General features: G+C 45.3%; 1 pseudogene; it reads right to left on the bottom strand.

Annotated features, from left to right (window-relative positions):
• Nucleotides 1-1,102: 1,102 nt before the first annotated feature.
• On the bottom strand, nucleotides 1,103-19,995 carry LOC117509010 (annotated as a pseudogene).
• Between the last annotated feature and the right edge of the window lie 4,168 nt (nucleotides 19,996-24,163).

Below are 24,163 nucleotides of genomic sequence, written 5' to 3' on the forward strand. Positions count from 1 at the left end.
ACACTTTACTGTTGGATAAACTACAGAAGTATGGTATTACAGAAGGGCGCATGATTGAGTAGCTAGCTATTTACACAACAGGTATCAGTGTGTCCATATGTTCACTCTGAGATTAATGACTCATGATTTAGCATAATTGTAATATAATAATATAAATGAAATAGAGGAGCCCAAACTTACTCCATTAAAAGAGAAAATACAAAAATTTAAATGCGAAAAAAGTCAAGAATTTGTTCTATAATTTCTATATCCACTGTGAATTGAGACACAGTGGATCCACATGGTGCCACAGTAGATAATGAATCAAACAATCAAAGTTAAAATCTTAAGAGAACCTAAATTTGTAATCTGACAGTGTTTGACTTGTGTGCTGGGAGGCAGCCACAGACAAACCAACAGGAACTGGGAAGAATTTCATTTTAACAACAGTTAACTCCTGGAGGAACACTGACCTTTGAACCCAGTTACATTTACCTTCACGCTGATTGGAGATGGGCTCTGGAATGACCCTGGTAATGTCAGCCAAAGGTCAAATGTGTGTCAAGTTTGGTTTACTGTCAGCGAGTCCCATAACAATCTCTAATATTGAACAGTGCACATGCAGTGGGATCTAGGATGTGATGGGGCAAAAACACCAATTTTGGTGTAAACTGGAGTGAAAATCAAAATTCTGACCTTTAACCCCAATAGCCCTTGTCTTACCTGAATTGAACCCTTTATGTAAAACTCCAAGGTTGACCTGCATCCAACCACATACCAGGTTTGTTACATTTGATAAAAGGACTTGGAAAATACTGCTTAAATGATCGTATGACATCTACTGAATCTCTCAGACAGGTGGAATTTTGTGCTTTTTTAAAAGTCCTTATCTGAATACATATTCATAGTGTTGTGTGTTACATGAGTCCTGACAAGGGTCAAACAATTATTGAGCTGCTTGATTGTGAGTTTGCCAACAGGAAACCTTTAATTAAACATTGTTTATTATTTCTAATTTTGAATATCAATCCTCACTTTTAGATTATGTTAATTAATAGAGAATAAAAATGAGGTAATTTTGCACAAAAAACCCTGCTGGATCAGGTCTTCATTGGTTTGATTTTCAATCTTCTTGGTTGTTTCGTCAAAGATATTCAGCCTGCAGAAACAAAATCCAAGATGTCAAAGGTGCATTGTAGAAATCCTGTCCTACAGATACAACTCCCTCAGAATTGAGAGAAGAAGAGCTGTATAAACCCTGAAGAGTACCAGAAAGTCCACAGGGTCTTTCGGCTTTGATCCTGCAGCACTCCACCATGGCCTCGGTAAGTGACAGCATCACGTGTGTCATCAGGTAGTTCCTCAGAGGAAGCGAACGAGCTCCCAGAAGCTCCTGTTCCTCTTTCTCCACCTCTGACAAATTCTTCTTCTAACAAAAAGTATCAGATCACACGGGAGCCTGTTGGGTTCTTACGGCTCAGAATCAAAGCAGTGATTCTTTGTTTCTAGGCCCTGATGCCACGCTCTCTGGGATTCTAGTCTGACACACTTACCCATTCTTCATACTGAGCCGTGAACTCGCCCAGCTCAGCCTCCTTCCTGCGCCTCCTCTCTGCCTCCTCTGTGGCCACTTCCTGCTTCACGCCTTCTGTCCTCCTCCCGTTGCTCCTGTGGAGTCAGGGCGTAGTTCTTGGGCCTCCTCACGGTCTTGGTGATCATCTTTAAAGCACATCTGTGCTCAGGATCGTCTGTACTGATGTCTGGAAAGGAACAAGGTAAAGAAAGAGAAAACACTGGACTATTAGTGAAACAAACCCCAGAAAACACAATTATTATTTAACTCTGACTGCAGGACAAAAAAGACCTGAACACACACCTGCTCCTTCACTCACACACAGGAATGAAGTACAAAGGCACTCAGAGAGCAGGCCTCTGCCACGAGCCAATAATCCTGGACGTCCATCCATCCATCCATTTTCTTCCGCTTTATCCGGAGTCGGGTCACAGTGGCAGCAGCTCAAGCAAAGCCGCCCTGACCTCCCGATCCACACACACCTCCCCCAGCTCCTCCGGGGCAACCCCCTGGCTTTCCCAAGCCAGCCAAGAGATGTAGTCCCTCCAGCGTGTCCTGGGTCTTCCCCAGGGCCTCCTCCCAATGGGACGTGCCCGGAACACCTCTCCAGCGAGGCGTCCAGGGGGCATCTGAAAAAGATGCCCGAGCCACCTCAACTGACTCCTTTCGATGTGGAGGAGCAGTGGCTCGACTCCGAGCTCCTCCCGAGTGACCGAGCTCCTCACCCTATCTCTAAGGGAGCGCCCAGCCACCCTGCGGACGAAACTCATCTCGGCCGCTTGTACTCACGATCTCGTTCTTTCGGTCATGAGCCAAATCTCATGACCATAGGTGAGGATCGGAACGTAGATCGATCGGTAATTCAAGAGCTTTGCCCCCTACTCAGCTCTCTCTTCACCACGATGGTCCGATACAGTGACTGCATCACTGCAGACGCTGCACCGATCCGTCTGTCGATCTCACGCTCCATCCGTCCCTCACTCGTGAACAAGACCCCGAGATACTTAAACTCCTCCACTTGAGGCAAGGACACTCCACTGACCTGAAGAGGGCAAAGCACCTTTTTCTGGTCGAGAACCATGGCCTCGGATTTGGAGGTGCTGATTTTCATCCCGGACGCTTCACACTCGGCTGCAAACCACCCCAGTGCATGCTGAAGGTCCTGATTTGACGAAGCCAACAGAACCACATCGTCCGCAAACAGCAAAGACGAGCTTCTGTGGTTCCCAAACCAGACCCCTCTACACCCTGGCTGTGCCTAGAAATTCTGTCCATAAAGGTAATGGAACAGAACCGGTGACAAAGGGCAGCCCTGGCGGAGGCCAACGTGCACTGGAAACAGGTTTGACTTACTACCGGCAATGCGAACCAAGCTCCTGCTGCAATAGTACAGGGACCGGATAGCCCTTAGCAAAGGACCCCGGACCCCATACTCCCGGAGCACCCCCCACAGGGTGCCCTGAGGGACATGGTCGAACGCCTTCTCCAGATCCACAAAACACATGTGGACTGGTTGGGCGAACTCCCATGAACCCTCGAGCACCTGATGGAGCGTGTAGAGCTGGTCCAGTGTGCCACGACCAGGACGAAAACCACACTGCTCCTCCTGAATCTGAGGTTCGACCATCGGTCAAATTCTCCTCTCCAGTACTCTGGAATAGACCTTACCGGGGAGGCTGAGGAGTGTGATCCCCCTATAGTTGGAACACACCCTCCGGTCCCCCTTCTTAAACAGAGGGACCACCACCCCGGTCTGCCAATCCAGAGGCACTGTCCCCGATTGCCACGCGATGTTGCAGAGGCGTGTCAGCCAAGACAGTCCCACAAGATCCAGAGACTTAAAGTACTCAGGACGGATTTCGTCCACCCCAGGAGCCTTGCCACTGAGGAGCTTTCTAACCACCTCGGTGACTTCGGCCTGGGTAATGGACGAGTCCGCCTCTGAGTCCCCAGTCTCTGCTTCCTCTTCGGAAGACGTGACGATGGGATTGAGGAGATCCTCGAAGTATTCCTTCCACCGCCCAACAACATCTCCAGTCAGGGTCACTAGCTCCCCACCCGCACCGTAAACAGTGCTGGTGGAGAGCTGCTTCCGCCTCCTGAGGTGTCGGATGGTTTGCCAGAATCTCTTCGAGGCCGACTGATAGTCCTCCTCCATGGCCTCCCCGAACTCCTCCCAGACCCGAGTTTTTGCCTCTGTGACCGCACGGGCTGCTGCACGCTTGGCCTGCCGGTACCTGTCAGCTGCCTCCGGGGTCCCGCCTACCAACAAAGATAAGTAGGACTCCTTCTGCTTGAAGAAGGAATCCTAGACGTGTGCATCAGAATTACTGTATTTTCTGGATGATCTTTTTTTTATTATACTCAACAAAAATATAAACGCAACACTTTTGGTTTTGCTCCCATTTTGTATGAGATGAACTCAAAGATCTAAAACTTTTTCCACACACACAATATCACCATTTCCCTCAAATATTGTTCACAAACCAGTCTAAATCTGTGATAGTGAGCACTTCACCTTTGCTGAGATAATCCATCCCACCTCACAGGTGTGCCATATCAAGATGCTGATTAGACACCATGATTAGTGCACAGGTGTGCCTTAGACTGCCCACAATAAAAGGCCACTCTGAAAGGTGAAGTTTTGTTTTACTGGGGGGGATACCAGTCAGTATCTGGTGTGACCACCATTTGCCTCATGCAGTGCAACACATCTCCTTCGCATAGAGTTGATCAGGTTGTCAATTGTGGCCTGTGGAATGTTGGTCCAGTCCTCTTCAATGGCTGTGCGAAGTTGCTGGATATCGGCAGGAACTGGTACACGCTGTCGTATACGCCGGTCCAGAGCATCCCAAACATGCTCAATGGGTGACATGTCCGGTGAGTATGCCCGCCATGCAAGAACTGGGACATTTTCAGCTTCCAAGAATTGTGTACAGATCCTTGCAACATGGGGCCGTGCATTATCCTGCTGCAACATGAGGTGATGTTCTTGGATTGGCACAACAATGGGCATCAGGATCTTGTCACGGTATCTCTGTGCATTCAAAATGCCATCAATAAAATGCACCTGTGTTCTTCATCCATAACAGACGCCTGCCCATACCATAACCCCACCGCCACCATGGGCCACTCGATCCACAACATTGACATCAGAAAACCGCTCACCCACACGATGCCACACATGCTGTCTGCCCTGAACAGTGTGAACCGGGATTCATCCGTGAAGAGAACACCTCTCCAACGTGCCAAACGCCAGCGAATGTTAGCATTTGCCCACTCAAGTCGGTTACGACGACGAACTGGAGTCAGGTCGAGACCCCGATGAGGACGACAAGCATGCAGATGAGCTTCCCTGAGACGGCTTCTGACAGTTTGTGCAGAAATTCTTTGCTTATGCAAACCGATTGTTTCAGCAGCTGTCCGAGTGGCTGGTCTCAGACGATCTTGGAGGTGAACATGCTGGATGTGGAGGTCCTGGGCTGGTGTGGTTACACGTGGTCTGCGGTTGTGAGGCTGGTTGGATGTACTGCCAAATTCTCTGAAACACCTTTGGAGACAGCTTATGGTAGAGAAATGAACATTCAATACACGAGCAACAGCTCTGGTTGACATTCCTGCTGTCAGCATGCCAAGTGCACGCTCCCTCAAATCTTGCGACATCTGTGGCATTGTGCTGTGTGATAAAACTGCACCGTTCAGAGTGGCCTTTTTTTGTGGGCAGTCTAAGGCACACCTGTGCACTAATCAATGTGTCTAATCAGCATCTTGATATGGCACACCTGTGAGGTGGGATGGATTATCTCAGCAAAGGAGAAGTGCTCACTATCACAGATTTAGACTGGTTTGTGAACAATATTTGAGGGAAATGGTGATATTGTGTATGTGGAAAAAGTTTTAGATCTTTGAGTTCATCTCATACAAAATGGGAGCAAAACCAAAAGTGTTGCGTTTATATTTTTGTTGAGTGTAGTTTAGGAGGTCCTGCAAATGCATTCATTAATCATAATAATTAACTTATGTAAGGCTTTCTCAGGAATCAACGCAGTAAACAAGATAAATTTCAGTCATATACCAAGAATAAAAACAATAATACAAATACACTACCACAATGGGCAAAAATCCCAAAATAAGTGTTTTATTTAAAAAAAAAAAAATCAAATGGAGTCACTTTTCTATTGCTTGCAATGCTATGGACCAGCAAACCAAGTTCATCTGTGTCAAATATTATCGAATGTCATTTAATTTATTCATCCATCTTTTGCTTATTTTTAGAATTTAAAACTGATGTTCAGTAACAGCACACGTTGTGGTGCACACGTGCAACTGAGTCCCTGCATGTTGATGAAGTCGTCCCCAGAGAAACACTGTGCTAAAACGTGAGTTCAACATCCAGAAACAATACAGTATCTGTTTTGTGTGTGTTTCCTGGATTCCCTGAAGTGTGTAATAAAAATAATTTTCTGTTGAAAACATTTTGTCGTAAACGCGGTTTTCATAAAACACGTTCACTACACTGCTGATGTGTCTGAATGCATGTCTTCTCCTGCTTTGTTCAATGCAGAAGACAATGAACAAATCCTCAGGCCCCGCCCACCAGCCGTGTGGTTGGCCCGGTCCATATATAACGCAGGAAACTCAGAAAAAGCACAAAGCCGTCATTTAAAGAAACTCAGATTTCAGGCAGGTGCAACATCCACAGTATTACAAAAATAAACGCTGTTTGCATTCTGTAATGTTCAGGGCATTACAGATATGTTCCGCATGAATCTCCAGCACCGTTATGTCCATGGTGCTGCGATTCCTGTATCTCCCCAGACGAGGGACAAATTCGTCCTGGGTGCAGCATTCTGTGGAAGTTGTTGTGCTCTTTTTTTTTTAAATCAAAAAATCAGAGGCTTGTAAGACAAAAATGAAGTAAACATTAAAGTTAACAGAAGACCGATTAGATTCTTGTCCAAAACCCACCGAAGAAAATCAGCTTTGCCTGCTGGTATGTCTTTGGGAAGCCGTCAAGAACAAATCCCTGTCATGATTCACAGGTAGTCAGGGCACAGCAGGTGGTAGGGAGCAAAATGCAGACACACAGGCAGGTGGTGGATTAAGAACAAGGCTTTATCAATAAATCAGGCAGGGTCTGGTACACAGAATGGCAGTCAGCGTTGCGGAGGTACAGGCAGGTGATAAGCAGAGGCGTCGTCAAAAACAGGCGGGTTCGATACCACAGCAAACAATGTAACAAGAGCAAAGACAAAATCCAGATCCAGAATACAAGTAAGGTCGAGGAAAACATGAGAGCAAAAAACTGTGACGAGAGGGCCAGGACGAAGATAACAAAATCAACGAACAAGCAAAGGAAAAGAAAACATGCAGGGCTTAAATACACTGAGTTAATTAGGAAGTGATATGGAGCAGGTGTGGTGTGCAGGCAGGAGGAGGGCGTGGCCTAACAGAGGGGAGAGGCAGTGAGACAAGAGAAGGCTGTGACAGGTGGACAAGGAGGTGACAAACAAAACTGGGCGTGGCCAGCAGAGCTGAGAAGGTGATGGACAAGAGTGGAGTGAGCTGAGGACATGACTGTGATCCAAATGAAACGGGATGTGAAAATACGAGAACAGAGACAAAGGAGTGCAGTGACAAGATGGACATGACAAATGATACTAAAATATCCAAGACGGCATAGAAACTGAACATGAACAGAATCAGGTTGGAGAACAAGAAAATCAAAAGCTAAAACTAGAATGGAACTGACACGAATAATATAACTGAAGACAAATGTGGTAAACCTGACAAATAAACTTAGTGACACAAGTAATCAAATGTAATCAAAAACAGTGGATCAAAACTAAACTAAATCAGAACAGAACTCAACATGTGACTGAAGTGTGGTGAACAGAAAACAAGCTGTGAATGTTAAAGATTTTGTATATATGTTATCACTGTTAAACGTTTGTACATTTGCCTTCTTTCTCATGAGAACGGTGTTGTGCTGTTTTGCACTTCACCCTGAGAACGTACGTGTTATTCAACCTTGTTTAGCTTTGTCTTCTTTCTCATGAGAACGGTGTTGTGCTGTTTTGCACTTCACCCTGAGAACGTACGTGTTATTCAACCTTGTTTAGCTTTGTCTTCTTTCTCATGAGAACGGAGATGTGCTGTTTTGCACCTGTCTTAATGCAATCCTGAGAATTCAATTTTGTTTTGACGTTTGTGATGTGGTGTTTAGTGTGAAGGAGTGTGGAAGACAGGACACTTCAGGCAGATGCAGAACAGCTGATACCTGCAACAGACGAACGAGATGTGCTGACCTGAAGTGTTCTTCCTTACAGCTGCACTTATTGACGTATGCGTTTATGTTATGGGAAGAAACTTGTCTTGCGTCATTACCCCCACCCTTAGGACAAGTTTCTTGTTTATGTGATGAGGGCGTCTCTTAATAAAAAGAGCGGAAAAGCAGGCCAGACTTTAGTGTAGCCTTGGTGTACAGCCTGGCCGCACTCCGCGCGTAATATTTGACTTTCTGTCTCACTGGTGTTTCTTGACTCTGTTTGTCTTGTTAAAGGTTTTAAGAATGTTTGGAGGAGAAAATACCCAACAGTGACAAAAGCAGTGTTGAACAAAAATCAAAGACGGTGGTTCAAAGACTAAACTAAACAAGAACGGAACTCAAGATGTGGCTATGGTGTGATGAAAAGAAAACAAGCAGCTGTGACAAAAGTGAAATAACCAGACTGTCAAAAAAGCAGACAAAAGGAAATCAATAAAAAGACTGACAAACATGATGGGTGAGGACCGAGCAGGGGCAAGACCTGACAATCCCTGGTTCCTACATGGCTTTGAATTCAGCTTTTCTCTCAAAATGGCACAAAGTAACTGTTCAGACAGCCAACCTAAAGGAGGAAACAACAGATTTAGACCACAGGTGAAGCTTTTTTTAAAAACCAAAATTAACATCAAAATAAAAGAACTAATGGAAAAACACTAAAGTTTATTAACTCTGCACTGAAGCATTTATGTTTTCTTCCAAACTTTAAAGATGGTTTGAAATAAAACAAAACGCAGACTGCTGATAATAACTGAATAAAATGTGTAACAACGTCTGCTTTGCTAAAACATACTACAAACACTAGGAACACAGAGTTTAACAGAAAACGAAAGCTCACTCGCTCCATCCACTGTGTCAAAGCAATTGTTACTGAGGGAGACTCTGGCCAGGAGGTTCTCTTGGATTGTGAGGGAACCTCAGCTACAACATTTTGGCCATGTGGCACATTTCTCTGGGCGTGATCCAGCACACAGCAGTTGGAGAAAGCCAAAGCCACGCCCACATTTCACCAGGCTGTGGTAGATAGATGGTTACTTTCAAAAAGTGGCGATGGACTGGTTGTCTGCCTTGGTGTTTGCTATCTGGGATCCAAAGCAGTTCCATAGTGTGGTGAATGTGAGAGGAAGCTCCAAGACCAAACACTGACCAAACTCAGAATTAACACATGACCTTTAGAAAACATTGGAGAAATAGAACAAATGATGACACATGAATAAGGTATTAATGTACGAGGGCCTGTTGAAAACAAGTCAGCATTCCAAAAATATTTGCTACTTGTTGCAGATGGTTTCTAGTTCAACAGTTTCAAAACTGCAAAAGATTTTTTCTTGGCTAGTCATGCGATTCATATGGAACACAGCTAACTGGACCATGACTGGCCATTCAACATGACAGATACATGATCCAACGATGTCCTTGACACGGGGTCTGTAGAGCGCACTGATTATTTTATTTTAAATTTTTTGATTTGGCTCTTTCTTTGGTTCTGTGATGTGGGGGATGTGGGGATGGTGCCACCAGCAGAAGATCCTTGACCTGTTGTTTCTTCTTCTATCTTTCAGCAGCTTCTTTGGTAACAGCAGTTTTATTCCTGTTACACCCCTGATACATCAGATAACATGAAAGACTTTCACCTGTACAGACACAGAGTTTGGCAACATCCCCCCGTATCTTGTTATCAAACCTCCATTTGTCTCCATGCTTTCCTCCAAGGTGTCCAACTGTTTCGCATTGCAGCCTCGACGACTTCTTCACTGACATTTTCAGGATCTGCTGCATTCTTTTTCTCTATATCTTTCTGTTAAACACAATAAACAAAATATAACATGCAAAAAAGGTTTGGTTTTTAGCCCCAAACTCCATTATGAAGGTAAAACAGCTGATAATTGTAAACAGCCCATCTAAAACAGTATTCTCAGGTTGGTAAATCCATCTTTGCTTCCACTAACCAGGTCTGAAATCTTCTCTTCAGTGACCTCTTTGATGCTGATGTGGCGGATTCTGTAAAGACGGCAGTGCTTCTCTGTGACGGTGCTTTTTCCCACTGCTGGAGGACCAGTCAGGTAGATTTTAAACGGCTGCATAAATAAATGAAAGAAGCGTAATTGGTTCATGCATGAGTTTTAACTGCTCAGAGACTTCATGCTGGTTCCTTCATGGATCAGTTTGCTGACATTTCAAAGCTACAGTAGCTACACATTCTCACTCCCAACTCGTCAAATATCAGTTCCATTTATCATCAACCTGCACTGGGAACCAGGTTAACACACAGCGGCCTCATTTCTCTCCAGATCTAGATCAGACGAACCCTTCAGAGTTTCTGAATAACAGTGTATAAAAACTATGATTATTACTCTGTTGCAATACAGTTTAAAGAATGTGATCACTCACAAGTAGCTGCCTTGTATCTTTGTATTCTTCCACAATCTTTTCCATGTTTTCAACCATCCCATGTTGAGAGGACCAGTAGAGGTCAAAGGTTTCTTTTAAAAGAAAAACATCAAGGCACAGGTCAATACTGAGGTATTCCAGGACTCCAGGTTGAAATCAGACACATGAAATGTTAAATTTAAATTTTTAATATCAAAAATTCTATCTATGTCAACTGAGTAACCATGCAAGGAGACTAGTTGAGGGAAGCCACCAAGGTACCTAGAGAACTCTGAAGGAGTTATAGGATTCCATGTTTCTGGCTGGAGAAACTGTGCACAGAGTAACGTTTGTCTGTTGCATCACCAGACACACAGCTTCATGATGAAGTGCAAAAAAGGATGATTTTATTTTTAACAAGGTGAAATTTCAGCTGCAATTTAGCAGAAGGCTCATGGAAGACCTGAGCCTAGATTTGATCTGTTTTCCTCTTGTACACTCCAACATAAAGCTGTGAATGGGGATGCAACAAGCAAATGTTGCTCCATTCCCAGTTTCTCTGCTCACATCCACAGAAGCTTGGGATTCTTTAAGCGCGTTCATGGTTGTCTTGTTGGCTTCCCTCACCTGGTTCCTGGTGGTTACTCGATTTTTGAAAACTGCTTACTTGACACAGATTTATCATCCAGTACCATACTGTTTGTGTTCCTTGATGATGGATGTAAACTCCATCCAAGACACATTTGGTACCTTGGAAATGTTCAAATATCCATCTACTGAGTTGTCTCAGGAAAACCGATTTAATCTTTATATTTTGAATAAATCAGCCACCTTTGGAATGTGTAGCAGTATAACACAGAGGTGTAAAATATCACTATGATTGGGTGTTTTATGGTAAAGGCACCAAATTTTGCACAAACATTTTCTGATATATATAAAACAGAAAAAAACAACAACTGATTTAATCCCTCCATGTGGACCACAACGTAAAAGTGAAGAGGTTTTACCTTACCATTAGCAGTGCTACAAGGTGTGGACTTGACCTTCCTAATCCTTCCATTAATTCCACTAATACACGTTGGTAGTGAACAGTCTTCACACATTCTCTCGCAGTGGAGGCAACGCACCAAACAAACTCTTGACCTCAGTTTATGTGTCATCTCAAAAGTAAACAGGACTTGGACACATCCCAAATGCACTAAGATCTAGGCTTTCAGTGATAATCTATACTCAGCCCTCAGCAACGTGTCTGTATGTTCTCATAGTTTCAAGTTCATTCATGTCTCTGGGAGCTAGGCCTGTTATGCTCAGAGAATTCTGGGAAGAGTTTATTAAATCAAGAGCTCTCCGGGCAGAGACTCGTATATCAGGATGAAGGTTCAGGTCTTTATGTTCCTGATGTTTCTAGTATTATTGGAGGGTGAGTCCTGGAATGTAACCAGTGTTCTAAGGTGGAGATTGGATGTCTTTGGTACTTGGTCTTTCCATGGAATCCCTGGTTACCACTAGAATGACTTTGTGTCAAATGGGTAGTTATTCATGGAGATGCAACTGGGTTATTCCATGTCAAACTGCCATATCTAGTGTATTTCTTTGATTTTGAACAGCATGTCAAATTTTGGGATTGCTACCATTTTAAGGCCTTTCTGGAAGCCAGATCATATAATATAGACCAAAAACATACTCAAGCTTCCCACTCTGCACAAAAAGTAAGCCCAGGGTCTGTGAATCTAACAACAAGTGAGTTATTAAAGTCTACCTTTGAGACAAACACTGTTTTCGCAAAATGTGAAAAAAAATTCACTGAAATTTCTTCTGTAACTTTAAAATTTTTGACGATACATACCTAATATTTGTCATTTCAGTGTAACTTTGTAACAGGAATAACATCAAATTGGCTCAACAGGGCTGAGAGGTGACCTTGGAGCCTTTGGGTGATTTCAGATGGAATGACCCAACTTCAGCGACGACACTATAGCTATGTGGCATGTTTTCCTGTTGAACATCATCGCCGTGTCACTGCTTAGGATCCCAGCAACAGAACAAGGCAGAGTGGTCACCCTACACATAACCTGAGTGTAGCAGATAAATGGATTTATGAGCTGAGGGTGAACCGCTGGTATGACCTGGTGGTTGCAAATCGGGACCCAGAGTGGTTTGGGAAGGTCATGTGACAACATCACCTGCCTTATATCAAATCCAAATACTTTCCCTTCTTTTTCTCAAGACCATCAATCTGTCCTGTGAATCGACACTGAGCTTGTGTTTTTCACGTCTCTCGATATTCACACAAACAGTATGTGTTCTATGTCTATTGTTGACATTCTGCTCATGTCTGTCCTCAGATTGGTCCTTATTCTGAGGCTTGATGGAATTCAGAGCTACATAAAAACTGAATTTCATTTATTGTTGAGTGATTTGTTAAATTTTAGTGCTGGATCACTGGACAGGATGCTCACTTTAGGATCATGATGGTAAATATGAACATGAAAAGAGACTCAAACTGAGCCTGACAGACGACATGTAGACAATCCTGACTGGACAACAATTTACGTGCAGTACTGAGAAAAGTATGTACTGTACCTTTAAATGCTCCATGAGTTTTGCCTCTTGCTCTGGTTCATTGCAAACCTGCCCTAGTCCAAGCACACCGCTTATCATCTGAAGGATAAAGAGTCAAAGATCAATCAATTTTTTCATAATCACGTGATCTTTGGTCAAATTCATAACAGTCGAAGACTCTTGAGCCAACAACGTGTTATCACACAAAAACATTTTCCTATTTTCCTTTTGTTTACTGTTACAGACATGTTACAGTCTCATAATGACAATATTACCTTTACAACATCTTCCAGTGTGTTATTGGACTCGTCCACAGGAACAATGTACTTGGACTTGGGTTCAGCTTCAGTGATGTTATAGATCACTCTGAAAGCCAAGTCAGGTCAGCGCTGGACAAACCTCAATAAATTAATCCCAGGACAGTCTGTTAACAAGTGGACTTAATGTTACACTACAAGGTCATATACGTGAATCATGGGAATATAATTTGTGCTTTCTCCAAACACTGGAACCGTTGTCTGCTACATTAACCAGGACACCTGTGACACAGTGCTGTCCTACTGCTGTCTCTGGACATGCTGCTGAGGCTTCCAGCTTATTTTTTGAGTTGTGGTCCGATGTGGAAAATGGAACATATTTACCTCAGGTGTGATGTTATTCCCAATTGTGACTTCCGACTTCTGAGGTATATGCAAAGCAGCATAAATCCACAAAGTTCAAAGTAATTTTTTCAGACTGTTCGTGGACAAGACATTTCATCTGCTTTGTCCCAGTCCACCTGCTGTAAATAGGCAGCAAAATATTTGGGAAAGTAACCTGAGTGGGACTGGTGTCCTGTCCAGAAGGAATTATAGACTTTGATCCACTTCACACTCCAGAATCCAGGGATAAGCACTGGCACCAATTGGGCTGTATTTTTAAAATTTATTTATTTTGTTGCTTTCCCTGGTTCCTCAAGGTCACCACAGAGGAACCGGTAGAGATCTGCACCAGGATTTGGCACAAAGTTTACACCAGATGCCCTTCCTGACACAACTCCTGTTACACGGAATCACAGGTACAGCCCGAAAATTCCTGAATGGTCTCCTTGTCAAAAGACCTGCTTAACTTCTGAGATCTGTCTGGATCAGGTGTGCACAGAGAGTCAGGCTGCACCTGCCTCTACTATATTAACAATTAATTTTACGACTGTAAATTCTCACACTTTAAGGTCCAGTTGACTTGTTGGATTACATTGACCTTTTCATAAAAAATAATCCACTTACACCTTGACCCAGTTTAAGGACACGTTTCTCCAGATAAATTATCCTTTGAATTGCAGGTTAATGCAGTGTGCAGTAAGGCGCATCAAAGACTGCACTTTCTGCGAAAACTTAGGAATTACAACGTAGATGGTGTCTTCATGAAAATGTTCTACAGTTGCTTTGTGGAGTCTGTGTTAACCTTTTCCTTCCTGTGTTGGCTCAACTTATTGAACCTTAAGAATCACAACCGTCTTTGTAATATTGTCAAGAAATGTGGTAAAATTATGGGAACTCAGTGCACGGACATCATGGACCTTTTTAAAACAAGGGTTGTGTCAAAAGCCAGGAAAATTATGGCGGATTCGGCACACCCTTTGCACTCACAATTTAAGTTTCTGCCCTCAGGCAGACGCCTGGTAATGCCCAGATGCAGAACCAACAGACTAAAAAACTCTTTTATTCCCACAGCCATTGCTCTCCTAAATAAGGACTCACTGTCGCACTTAAATCTACACTGACTTGCACCTTATTTCTTGATTTTTGGTTTGTATATTTATTCTGTTGTGTTTTTATGAACTTGATGATGTGTTTTGATTAATGCAATTTTTACTGCTGACTGCACCTGAATTGCCCCCATGGGGACTAAATAAATGATCAAATCAAATCAGATTGTTGTGGTTTTTGAAATTGGGTTGTGGTCTTCTTCTTCTATAGTCTTCATCAGTCATCACATCATCATCATCCTGAGAAGGGACATTAGAATGAATTTATACGTAATCCACACAGATCTGGAGTGAGCATCATTTTTCCCAAACTCACCAGATCTTGTGGTTTGGTTTTTACCCAGGTCATCACTGTGGAGACGAGGATGAACAATTTCTTGGAACTGAAGTTCTCCATTTCAGCATGAAGTGCTTCAGGAAATAATTTGACAAACTTCATTGCTGCCATACATTTTTTTTAAACTAATTTTAGATAGCGGCCCTCGCTAAGCCAAACGTTACCTGTGATGGCCCATGTTGCTTCTTCAATCTGCTGTTGCATTACATTTTCTGAGATGTTGTACACAATGACATCACACTTCAGCAGGTGTTTGAGAAGCTCATCTGCACTTGGAGACTATGAAGAGTTGAAGCATAAAAGTGTGTTTAATTTTTAAAAGGTTCGACCTATCCTTACAAAAAAAAAGAAGTTCATCAAAGTTTACTAGCAGGATACCTCTTTAAACATTCAAAATACATTGTACTTTTAGTTTACTTATGTATTTATCAGACACATACTTAACAAAGTATACTCAAAGTATACATTGCTTATGCTGACAAATATACAGAAAAGTCTAAGTATACTTGGGAAAACTGACAACTATGAGTACTAGCTTGCACTTATAGCTGCAGGGGCATAGCAACAAATTTTGGGCCCTAGGTACTAGCCGTATTGACACCCCCCCACCAAATTTCTAATGCATAGTCAAACCAGGTCTAAACCATGTATACTTTAGATCACACATGGGAGTCAGAGCCCTTTTTAAAGTTGGGGGAGCAATATTGAGTTTGGGGGGGGGGGGGGGTGTCTGGTGCATTTTAACAGACATATACTCCAGTGTTAACTTGACTACAAATTAGGGTTAGGGATGTAAGATCTACAATCACAGCAAAATATCAAATTTAACACAATTTTCCAAAATAAGTAATTAAATAAAAGTACGTGTAATTCACGTCTTAACAGTGTGTAATTCCCTTTGTGAAGGAAAAAATACACAATACAATATTCTACAATCAAAACATTAAAGAACAGATTATTCATCTTATAGTCAATGTCATTCAGTAAACTCAGTCAATATTAATAACAAACAGACTTTCAGAATATTACTTCCTTAGCCTACAACTTGTAAGTTAAGGAATTACTGTACTGTCTTATGAGGTAAGATAAAATAATGTCAAAATAAACATGACAATTTGTAACCCTGTATTTGAAAAAAGAAGGCAACTCCTGTTATTTTTTAACAATATTAGACTGAATAAATCAATGCAATATATTTTTGTTTGTTAAAAATAAAAACAGAGGTTAATTCATATTATATACTCTCTACATACATACCATAATAGCCCTATTGTTATTCTGTACACTTTGTAATTCTCTGTAATATTATATAGTTTGTATAGTCATCTTCTCTCTGTCCCTCAGTTCCTGCAACTACAGACACACCATTAGGTAATCCTAATATTAGCTCAACCAAAAAAACAAATACACAAAACAGGAAAAAAAAATTGTAAAGGTTACTAAAATTCAATTACATTTTAGTTAAATCATTTGCTTGTAAAGTGGCTCCATACACTCACCTTCACTAACATCCTCATTGTTGCTTGTGTTCTTTTATGGTTTTGTGTTTTTATTGTATTAAAAATTTTTAATTCAATTTTCTCTGTTTTTATTATACTGTGTGAAGTGCCTTGAGGCGATCTCATCGTGAACTGGTGCTATATAAATTAATATATTTGATTTGATTCGATAAAATGAGGGACCAGCACCTGTTGCTTTGTCTCAAACTAAAGGCCATGGGGTTCATAATATTAACATTACATTCTGATAATACATTTGTTTTTATTGTAAAAAGTTTAACCTGTTTGTGTGTGTGCATGTGTTTTTGTAGGTGGGTGTGTGTGCAACTGGACTGTGGTCATATTATATCCCACAGAAGACAGGCGTGCTAATGCATGTTTTTTCTGTCATTGTAATAAAACAGACTTTTCCAAATATGCGCATATGTAATGAAAGGCACAGCGCTAAATGCACACAGTTATTTTTAGCATTTGCATAATTAATTTGCCATAAATGCGCTAACAACCAGTGGCAAGTCAGGGGAGACTGGGCGAAGACATTTGATTTTCTTGCAGCAGAAGCAAGCTGCCCTGCTCCTGTCCTGTGTGTCATCATAGCAGCCGCCGCGTGCTGCTCTATGTCCCCCTCCCTCCCTTTCTCCCTCCCGCATGGATATTTTCATGAAAAAAGACACAAATGTGCAGTTCACTGCATTTTATTTTTTTCTTGTGTAAAAACACAGCTTAGATGTGGTTTGAAATGGAGGTCAAGGTCACCAGCCTTCAAACCCATGCGAAGTGCTCCTCCAAGGCATATACCCACCAAGTATGAAGTTTCTACGAGCAAAAGGTGCAGAGCTATGTTGTGGCAAAGGATTTGACAGTTGTGACCATTGGTGACCTTGAAAAGTAGGTCAAGGTCATTGGCCTTTGAAGCCATGTGAAGTACTCCTCCAAGGCATGTACCCACCAAATATGAAGTTTCTGCGAGCAGTAGGTGCCGAGCTACGTTGCGGCGAAGGATTTGACAGTTGTGACCACTGGTGACCTTCAAAAGCAGGTTAAGGTCACCGGCCTTCAAACCCATGCGAAGTACTCCTCCAAGGCATGTACCCACCACATATGAAATTTTTGCGAGCAATATGTGCCGAGCTACGTTGTGGCGAACGAATTGTGGCCGGCCGGCCGGCCGGCCGATGTACTAACAGAAGGATGGACGGACGGATGGACGGACAGATGAACTGACGTAAGGATGGACGGACGGACAACCCGGATGCTATATGCGCCGCGAGGCGGGGCATAAAAATATAAAAAGTTACTGAAGTTCATTTCAGAAAATATGCTTTAATGTTTTAATGTCAAATATTTCTATTTTTACTGCTGTTTGTGTGATGCTTTTTTAAATAGTGTTTATAAATCTGGTCTTGAAGTTGTTTGAGGACCACATACTGTAGGAAATAAGTGTTTTTATGCTTGAATGTGTTCCTCGGTTTTATTTGAACCTGTATTTTTTATTTTTACTGGTATGAATTTTACCTAAATCCATCCATCCATCCTTCTTCTGCCCTCAACTGGACCATTTTCCTTTGCTCAGTTGGGAGTAGATCTGTTGTGTGCTGGGGGGTTTGGCTGGACATTTGGGTGCTGTTTTCTTTTCTTTGCTCTCCAGGTGGTATGCAAACTGTTTTTTTCTGTGGAGAAGGTGCTGGTGGAAGAGTCCTTCACCCTCATCAGAACTATTGGCTGCACCTGTGGAGGATGTTCACGTGCAAACTTAAAGACTTTCAACTGAAGCAGATAATGAGATGGCGTTCTGCATTTAAGCCATGAGTGATTTGAGCAGAATTGCCGGGAACTCGACCTTGTGACGTTTGGTTGTGAGACGCTGAGGACGGCGCCAGGGTTTGACACATCGTGCCTGTGAAGGAGGACGGGTGAGGGACACATGCTGTCAGCACACATCGGAGGTGATTATTGTCTGAATAATCGTTAATAGTAATTTGGCGTTTTGTTACGCAGTATATTTGAACATTGATGAGAATTGTGCAGTTTGCTTCTCACTGCTGTGGCGTACGGATTGATGATCCTCCACCTGTTGTGAGAAGCTGCTCATTTACATAAAGCTTAAATTCAGACCTGAATGTGTTGCTGATAGTGTGTGCCTCTGAAGGATATTTGTTGTAGCTCTGTTGACTTACCTCACCTTTTCCGTCCTTCACAGAGTCAGTTTGTCGTATCCACCTGGGGGGTGTTCGGCGGTGAATCTGAGTCCAGAAGTGCCGCGCTTTGATCCATTTGGGCGCTGGAGAGCGCGCCGTCCTTCACCTTGCCAAGACAGCTGAATATTTATGTTATACATGAATTATTGCACATGAGGGGGGAATAAATTTGTTTCTTGGAACCGCTTTCTGGTTATTTAGAGCTGGGCCATTGTCAGATGCTGGTTCGGTTCTCTGACCCGCGTCAGCACATAACAAGATCTGCTTGGAAACATGAAGGTTGCACAAAAGCTTCAGATATTTATCGCTGAGATAGATGATGATTGGAGTGCAGTTTTAAGCAAAAATGAGGCGATAATCAATTAACTGTGGCTAATGACGCATGTGCAGTGTTGTTGGGAAAGTGAAATGCACAGACCCACGCCAGGGGGCGTAAATGAACGGTCAATAGGAATTCAAATAAATGACAATTTATTATGCAAATGTGCAACACAACGAAATATGCTTAAGTCAATCAACAACCAAAATGGTGACGCGTGGGCAGGCCCGAGGGTAGGAGACGCCTATCCAGAGAAGAGCCGGGACCCACGAAGTTCCACCGCCAACAGAGACCTGCAACACACCAGAGCAGCCAAGTCCCGATTCCCCCAGGTGGCCACCGCTCGTGGCTGTCAGACCCGGTACTGCTGGCAGGAACAAAAACAGGTTAAGATGGGTGTGTGAACACCCAGCAAACAGTCAGCAACTCACAGAAATCCTCTTGTAGGAATAAATCCAGATACTCCCAGAGTGCAGAGGAAAAACTGGAGGACGTGCAATGTCAATTGTTATACTTAGTAAGTCAGAAGTGAGGAGTGGAGACGCCAGCTCCTCCAACTTCCACTCACTTTTCAACTCAGCTACAAGCTGCAAGTATAAGTCACAACTGCAAAGACTTCTGTTACAATGAATGTGCGAACGGCACAAAACGGCTGAGTAGGTTAACCTGCGTGGTAAGCTGATAACTCGGCAGAGTTATGGTGTCTTTCCCAGGCTTTTATGGAATGAGGTGATGAGCGATGACAGACAGCTGACAGCCAAACGGTGCACCCGGAGGATCCACCTGGCCAGTGCGCCCTCTGGAGCCCGAAAAGTGCCAACAGGCAGGACGCCCTCTGGTGGTGGGCCAGCAGTACCTCCTCTTCAGCGGCCCACACAACAGGACCCCCCCCCCCCCCCCCCAACGGGCGCCTCCTGGTGCCCGACCCGGCTTGTCGGGGTGCCTCCGGTAGAAATAGACCAGGAGGGCAGGATCCAAAATGAAGCTCCTCTTCACCCAGGAGTGTTTTTCTGGGCCATAACCCTCCCAGTCTACCAGGTATTGATACCCCCGACCCCTCTGACTTACATCCAGGAGCTTCCTCATGGTCCACGCCGGTTCTCCGTCGATGATGCGGGCAGGAGGCGGCGCCAGTCCGGGGGTGCAGAGGTCTGATGTGTGGTATGGTTTGATCTTGGAGACATGAAACACCGGGGGTATCCGCAGTGAAGCTGGGAGCTGAAGCTTCACTGCGACCAGGCTGATGACCTTGAGGATCCGGTATGGTCGGATGTATCGGTCAGTTAACTTCGGGGAGTCCGTGTGCAGAGGGATGGTTTTGGTCGATAGCCACACTTCTTGCCCGGGCTGATAAGCTGGGGCCGGGGCTCGTCGGCGGTCTGCATGGACATTAGCCCGCGTCCGGGCCTTCAGGAGAGCAGAGCGGGCTTTTTTCCACACCCGACGGCATCTCCTGAGGTGGGCCTGGACCGAGGGAACCTCGACCTCTCCCTCCACTGCCGGAAACAATGGGGGCTGGTACCCCAAACAGACCTCGAATGGGGAGAGGCCGGTGGATGACGAGACCTGACTGTTGTGAGCATACTCAATCCAGGCCAGATGTTGACTCTAGGCCATCGGGTGCACAGACGTGACACATCAAAGTGCTTGCTCAAGGTCCTGGTTGGCCTGCTCTGCTTGACCGTTGATCTGAGGGTGGTACCCGGACGACAGGCTCACCGTGGCCCCCAGCTCCCTACAGAAACTCCTCCAGACTTGCGAGGAGAACTGAGGACCACGGTCTGAGACGATATCCGTGGGGATACCATGCAGACGCACGATGTGGTAGACCAGGAGGTCTGCAGTCTCCTGGGCAGTCGGGAGCTTCGGGAGGGTCACGAAGTGGACTGCCTTGGAAAACCTGTCCACTATCGTCAGGATTACTGTCTTCCCCTGGGACGCAGGGAGGCCCGTGACAAAATCCAGCCCGATGTGGGACCAGGGGCGATGAGGCACAGGCAATGGCTGGAGGAGCCCCTTCTCTGGCTGATGGGTTGCCTTGCCCCTGGCACAGATGGTACAGGCCCGGACATAGTCCCTGGTGTCGGCTTCGACTGATGCCCACCAGAACCGCTGCCGGACCACCGCCACGGTTCTTCGCACCCCTGGATGGCAGGAGAGCTTGGAACCATGGCAGAAGTCCAACACGGCAGTCCGAGCGTCTGGTGGGTCGTATAGCCTGTTGGGAGGACCACCTCCGGGATCCGGGTGACGCGTCAGGGCCTCCCTGACCACTCCGTCCACGTCCCACGTGAGGGCTGTGACGACAGTGGATTCCGGAATGATGGTGTCTGGTGGGTCCAACAGCCTTGCTCCAACTTCCTCTTCATGCACCTGGGACAGGGTGTCAGACCGAATGTTTTTGGTCCCGGGCCATAAGTGATCTTGAAGTTGAAGCGTCCAAAGAACAGTGACCATCGGGCTTGTCTGTGGTTCAGACGCTTAGCGGTCTGGATGTATTCCAGGTTCCGATGGTCAGTGAGAACCACAAATGGGACCACAGCTCCCTCCAACAGATGTCTCCACTCCTCAAGGGCCTCTGTCACCGCCAGGAGTTCCCGATTGCCAACGTCATAGTTCCGCTCAGCGGGGGTTAACCTGCGGGAGAAGTAAGCACAGGGGTGGAGAACAATATCGGACTCCCTGCTCTGGGACAGCATGGCTCCTATCCCTGAGTCAGAGGCATCCACCTCCACAATAAACTGGTGGTTAGGATCGGAAACTGGTGCAGTCGAAAACCGGTGTTTCAACTCCCGAAAGGCGGCTTTGCACCGATCCGACCAGGTGAAGGGGACTTTTTTGGAGGTCAGGGCTGTAAGGGGACCAACTACCTGACTATAGCCCTTAATGAACCTCCTGTAAAAATTGGCGAACCCTAGGAACTGTTGCAGCTTCCTACGATTTACCGGTTGGGGCCAATCTCTCACCGCCGCTACCTTAGCTGGATCGGATGCGACGGAGTTGGAGGAGATGATAAACCCCAGGAAGGACAAAGAAGTGCGGTGAAACTCACACTTCTCGGCCTTCACAAACAGCCGGTTCGCCAATAACCGCTGAAGGACCTGACGGACATGCTTAACATGAGTCTCAGAGTCCGGGGAGAAGATGAGGATGTCGTCTAGATATACGAAGACGAATCGGTGCAGGAAATCCCGCAGAACGTCGTTAACCAAAGCTTGGAACGTCGCGGGGGCGTTGGTGAGGCCGAACGGCATGACCAGGTACTCAAAGTTACCTAAGGGGGTGTTAAATGTCATCTTCCACTCGTCTCCCTTCCGTATCCGAACCAGATGATAAGCATTTCTAAGATCCAGTTTTGTGAAAATTTTGGCTCTGTGCAGGGGCTTGAACACTGAATCCAATAGAGGTAACGGGTATCGGTTGCGAACCATAATCTCGTTCAGCCCTCTATAATCAATGCATGGACGGAGACCGCCGTCCTTCTTGCCCACAAAAAAGAAACCTGCACCTAACGGGAATGAAGAATTATGTATTAGCCCGGCAGCTAATGAGTCCCGGATGTAGGTCTCCATTGATTCGCGTTCAGGATGTGAGAGGTTGTACAGTCTGCTGGACGGATACTCAGCGCCTGGAACCAAATCAATGGCACAATCATACGGTCGATGCAGGGGCAGGGTGAGTGCCAGATCCTTGCTGAAGACGTCAGCAAAGTCATGATACTCAGCCAGCACCTCCGTGAGATTGGGGGGGACTCTGACCTCCTCTTTAACTTCATCGCCGGGTGGCACCGAGGATCTTAAACACTCCCGGTTGCAGGTTTCGCTCCATTGAGCCACAACCCCAGACGGCCAGTCAGTCCGGGGATTGTGCTTATCATCCATGGAAATCCCAAAATAATCCTGGAGGTAGAAGGTGTTACAAAGAACACAATCTCCTCCCTGTGATTTCCAGAGACAACCAAAGTTAAAGGCTGTGTCTGGTGTGTGATTTCTGGTAGTAGGGTGCCATCTAGTGCCCGCACCTTCAATGGTGAAGGAACAGCCACCAGAGGGAGCCCTACCTCCTTAGCCCACCTACTGTCCAGTAGGTTCCCTTCTGACCCCGTGTCGATCAATGCTGGAGCAGTAAGGGTTAAATCCCCACAGAGGATTGTGACTGGGAGTCGTGTGCATTTGCGTGGGACACCCGTATGGTTAGTATGGCTCACTCTTAGCCCAGTCTCTAAGGTTGAGCTTTGTTGTTTAACCGCCTGGAGCCCCTTATTCTGCGCATGCTCATTCGAGCCACAGTAAACACACTCTCCACGTGCCAGTCTCCTTTGTTTTTCCTTTCCTGTCACTTTCGCCCTGCTCATTTCCATAGCAACGTCAGCAGGGGGAGCTGGTGTAACGTGGAGAGCCCTGGCTTTGGAGCGGGGAAAGGACGGCACTAACTCGGATCTGGATGGGAGAGGGACAGCGTGCACCCGGCCACGCCCTTCATCTCACTCCCACTTGAATTCCTCTAACCAACTGTCTAAGCAAATAACCAGATCAATAAGCCCATCTAAATCCCGCGGCTGATCCTTAGCCACCAGATGCTCCTTTAGGGCCGGACACAGCCCGTTTACAAAGGCGGCGCGGAGTGAGACTGCATTCCAACCAGACCTCGCTGTCACTATGCGGAAGTCAATTGCGTAATTAGCTGCACTCCCTCGTCCCTGTCTCATTGACAGCAGCATATTTGAAGCGGCCTTGCATCTGTTGGGATGATCGAACACCTGTTGAAATTCCCTGATAAACCCAGTATATGTCGAAAGGAGCCGTGAGTCCTGCTCCCAGAGCGCCGTAGCCCAGGTGCATGCCTTGCCCCGAAGCAAATTAATTACATAAGCCACCCGGCTGTGATCTGACGTGTACATCATAGTGCATTACGAAAAAACGAGCGTGCACTGCATCAAGAAGTCCGCGCACGTTTCGACACAACCCCCGTATGGTTTCGGGGGGCTAATGTAAGCTTCGGGTGACGGGGGGGCTCTGAATGACCACTGGATTTTCTCTGTTAAGCGACAGGTCCACAGGAGGAGTGGCTGCAGCCGCGCCTGACGCGCACATCTCCACCTGAGCGGTGAGAGCCTCCATCCTATGGCTGAGGTGAATGTCTTGCTCGGTTAATAGATCCAACCGAGCAGTGAGGTTGGTGAGAATGTGTTGCAGCTCAACCAACGCACCTCCTGGTGGAGCATGCGCACCTTGCATCTCCATTGGCTGTTCAG

The sequence above is a fragment of the Thalassophryne amazonica genome, chromosome 4 (assembly GCF_902500255.1).
Source record: "Thalassophryne amazonica chromosome 4, fThaAma1.1, whole genome shotgun sequence".
NCBI classification, from domain to species: Eukaryota; Metazoa; Chordata; class Actinopteri; order Batrachoidiformes; family Batrachoididae; genus Thalassophryne; species Thalassophryne amazonica.